This window comes from Blastomyces gilchristii (genome assembly GCF_000003855.2).
Source record: "Blastomyces gilchristii SLH14081 genomic scaffold supercont1.62, whole genome shotgun sequence".
In the NCBI taxonomy this organism is placed as follows: domain Eukaryota; kingdom Fungi; phylum Ascomycota; class Eurotiomycetes; order Onygenales; family Ajellomycetaceae; genus Blastomyces; species Blastomyces gilchristii.
This window is the reverse complement of record NW_003101621.1, coordinates 18,986-24,066: the sequence shown is the minus strand read 5'-3', so window position 1 is coordinate 24,066 and position 5,081 is coordinate 18,986.

Sequence of the window (5,081 nt, the reverse complement as noted above, 5' to 3'; positions counted from 1 at the left end):
TCTTATTATCAACTTATAGATGTGAGTATATTTTCACTTTTTCATCATTTATCAACTCAGTATCATATAACATATCATTCAATCAGATTATCTTACAAGCTGTCTTACTAGCTACAATATATTCAGCTTCTGTGATTAATTTGATGATAGATGTCTGTCTCTGTGACTGTCATGAGATCAGTGACTCATTAATCAATATAACATAGTCAGTAGTTAATTTGTATTGAGAATTCACCCCTGCTCAGTCTGAATCTCAGTATATCACAGAACTCAGGCTTATATCACTGATCTTCTTTCTGTATAATATGCCATGGTTTTTCATCTTCTTGACATAATGTAGAACATGCTTCAACACTGCTCAACACACTTTGTGTGAATGTGAGTTAAAATGTGAGAGATAGTTAACTGTAAACATCAGATCTGATCAGCTGCTTGAGATCAAATACTGCAATGATTTCAATTCTTGACAATATCTCATAGCTGTAAAGTTATCATTCAATTCATCATTCTCATCAGGTGAAAATTCCAGTTGTATGCCTGTCATCATTGAGATTCTCACAGGATTAATCTTATTCATTTCAAAATCTTTCAATATTTCTTCAACATAACAGCTCTGTGTAATCATTAGATTTTCATCTTGATATTTGATCTTCATTCTCAGATAAGATTTATTCTGTTCAACTTCTTTTATCTCAAATCTTTTTCTGATTTTCATTAAAATTCACTTAATTTCACTCTCTTCAGACTCTGTGATTCAACAGTCATTAACATGTAGTGTCAAGAATAACTTGTAAATTGAATGATAAAGAAATTCATCATTGTAAGATAAGATCTTGAATTCTAGATTTATTAAGTGTTCTGTTATAAGAAAATATCATGTTCTTACTATCTGTTTCATTCTGTATAAGCTCTGATATACAAGTTCTACTAATTCATCATGACTGTACTTAATCTCTGTGAGTAGTTGCATAAATATCATCTCATTCTGAGATAATACCTCATTTAAAAACACAGATACATAGTCAATCAATCTGACTTTTCAATCCCTTACTGTTAATATAGTGAATAAGCTCTGTGATATAGGTTCAAACATCACTTCTGTATATAACTTATTATAATAAATATCTTGTTATTATAGAAATTCTTTAATCACTTAACAAGCTCTAAAGTGAATAATTTCATTCTTATTATTCAATTTCTAATTGTATACTTATTTATCTGTAAGAATGTTCATTTCAGAGGTCTTTTCAATAATAATATATATCTTCTTTCATTCAAAAGTTTTCACTTTCTTTCTCATTATCTGATGCCAATGTTCTCAGTCATGACTTCTTTTAGTCTCTGTCAGTGTGATCAGATGATCATTAAGAACACTGAGTACAGAATCTTTATTATTCACAGAATTATTTATATCATTATTAATAAGTTCTGTCTTATCATCTAGTAGATATGTCAGTTTCAGTGCACTGTTCATATCATCATCAGTAAGTATCTTTAAAACATTAGATTTATTCTTTATAAATCTTCTTAGAAGACAGTGTTATCATCTCTTCATAGTATTAAAAACATTCAATTTCTCTGACAGTGTAACTGCTTCTTTAATAACATTTGCTGATACTTCTTCTGTTGTTAATTCTTTATTAAAAACAACATTTCTTACAATCTCAAGCTTTCAGATTGCAGAGTCTCAGATACAATATTAATACAGTTCTTGATATTTAACTAATCATCATTACTTACTGTCAGTTCTATTCACAAGCTTATTGATAATCTTTAGATTCTTCTTATACATCTTACATTCTCATCTATGTATTCAATGAGCAGAAGATTGAACACCTGTTTAAGCTTTAAAAGAGAATAATGAGATCTCTCTCTAATACCTGTAAATCTTTGTTAATGTTGAGAACATATTAATCATTATAATCACAGCTTGAATAGCTTTATCTCAAAGTTCTCTTACAAGCTCACTGTTAAATAGTAAGCTTCTTATCTTTTCATCTATAATATGATTGATATATTCTGCAGAGTCATTGAACTGTGATGTATTAAATATAGTAATCTCATATATAATCTCTTTTCATCAGCAGTAGGTCTTTAATTCATTACTTTTAAATTCATCTTCATCATCTCAGTGTAAAGTCTCAATTCAATGTTGAGTAGTGATCTCAATTCTGTTAATAAAGATTATTAAATATGCAGTGATCTCACTCTTTAATATTATAAGAATAATTCATCTGTAGTATATAACATTATCTATAATACTCATTCAATAATTAGCTCTCTCATGAGTAGAGAGATTGATTTTATTATATAGTATACAGTTATCATCTACAAGATTTATAAAGAATCTTATCACAGATTTAACAGTTCTTGTCATTGATATAAATATTGAATATATCATTTTTATCTGTACACAGGTCTTGCAGAATGATAAAGCCCTGTCACTCTTAATTCTTATTCTCAGTTATGAATCTGCTACTAATTTAGTGATATCTGTGAAATTGAGATGATCAAGCTTTTAATCTTATTATAACATTGTGTGTTCAATAATCTTGATATTCTTATTAAACAATACTAGCAGAGAATCTTTTTTCTCTACAGACTGTAGAATTTTTACAGATTTAAATTCACTATTTAATATTATGAATCAAATTAAGTCTCTAATTATTAATTATTTTTTCAGAATGTAGATGTTCTTATCACTTAATTTAACAGTAAAACTCAACATCTTGTCAGAAGAGATTAGTAAGATTGAATAAGTATTCTCATAGATCAGTTACTTATATGTATAGCTCTAATATACAAGCTTCTCAAAACTTATAAGATTCATCTTCAGCTTAAGAATGTAGCAGACATTCTGCAGCAGTAGATTCACTTCTTTAACTAATATATTTATCTTTTCTATAGCTGTTGCAGAAGCTGTTGATCTGTCAGTTATCTTCAATATAATATTAATCTTCTACAGCACTATTAATATGAGATTCTTGTAAGATGTAGTATAAGCACTGAATTCAGAGTTCAGAACTCAGATATCTTTGTCAGTTTAATCAGTAGAATAAACTGTTTCTGTTGTATAAAATACTTACTCAATGACATTATGAACTGACACTGAGCCTGTTTCATTCTTATTCTTATTCTTATTCTTACTGTGACTAGTAGAGTGTTTTTCAGAAAATTTCAATTAGTAATCTGTTTGAATGTGATTAATCTTCTAACAATGATAATATATTTTAATAGTATTATTACTCTTTCTATCTGACTTAGTGAAATCTTTGTTCTTATTCTCAGAGATTTTCTTCTTCTTCTTTTTATTCTTTCTGTTGAAATCTTGAGTATTATTTGCAGAGGTCTTTTCATCAGAGATGAGAGATTCATCAGTAGCTAATAATTGTAGAAGAATATCTTGACATAATTTTATAAAATTATTTTCAAGTATTCTAGCATTCTCATTCTTCTCTATTACATTCATTTAATTCTTTATAAAAGATAATCAATCTTTACTAATCTCTGTAAGAAGTCTGTTGAAAAATATGAAATCTTTAATATTATATTTCAATCAGATATAATCAGTTCTGATTATAATTAAATATTTAATAAATATATAATTAGAATTCTTTGATTTTAATATTATCTTAATTAATTCTTGAAATAGATAAGTTCTATGAATAGCAAACCTTTCAGTGAAATTATTCTCTATAATAGATTATAGAGAATAAGTAGATAGTTAAGACTTCTTAAGTATAATAAAGTGAGATTTAATCTGCAGAGTAATTGCAGATTATATATAGTTATATAATCAGATATTCTATTCTGATTAAAAATATTATATATTTATACTGACATTCTCATCAGAATTAATCTGCTTATTATTAAAAATATCATTTATTTCAGATTATTTTACTATGAGCAGAATCTCTTCTTTTTATATAGAATAATTTACAGAGTCAGTGAGTATAATAGACTTCTTTATAAATCTTACTTAATCTCTGAATTTATTAAGAATCTTCATCAATATAGATATTTTACTCTTTTATTGAAAATAGTTTATTAAATCTGTACTAAACTCTTTATTTTCATTTCTGTTTATCTTTATTCACTTAACTTTATACTGAAGTCTTGTAATTTCTAGTCTTATATAAGTCTTCTCACTCACAGAGTTATTATCATTTCAGTCACTTAAGCTCTCTGTATTATCTGATATCTCACTGATAATATCTTCAATCAGATCTTTGTATACATTGAACTCATCAGACTGTTCTTTTATGATTGTGTTGTCTGGCTTAAACACCTCAGAGACAGTCACTTTTCAGTTTATTATTGATGTTAATAATGATCTGTGATCTTGCATCTGCTGTTCTGATGTCTTCTCATTTCTCCGCCTTGAAGACACATATTCTTTTGTTAAGTCAGATGTCCCTCCGGATCTTAGATTAACCATGGGTTCAATCACTCAATAAATCATCTAGGCACGCTTGTAACAATGCATGAAGATGTCAATTGCATGTTATTTTGCAGCTTTTCATTGTGTAGAGGGCTTCATAACCTCTTGAAGGATAATGTTGTTGTGTTGTAATCTAACTACGCGAGTTACACTAAATAGGTTGGGGTGGCACGTGACTAGGGTAGGTGTAGTAATCACCAACAGAAACGAGCGTTAGCCGTTAGGTGGTTGATTACGTTAATCAGCACCTACCCTAGCCACGTGCCACCCAACCTATCTACTAGGTAAAAGCGGGGGCCTTCCGACTATCGCAATTGAAGATAATTGATCCTCTACACGGTGACTGGTACTTTATTGAATTTGCTCCAAGAAGAACTCCAATTTCACTGACGAGGCCAGGGCCCCACAATTTGAATCACATACTGAGTACAGTCTGCAACGAGGGACTTATTTAAAAGTCAGCACGAAACGTCAAAGCGTGTTAGTGGCCTGAGGCAGCAAAAAACTCGACCCACAGTGGTGGAGCAAGCTGGCAAGCATCCAGGTGCGCATTTCCTTGTAACAGTTCGTTCCACGGTGGTAAGACGGTGGCCGCTTTTGCTTCGTTGACTTCGATTCCGGGTCATTCGATTATCTACTG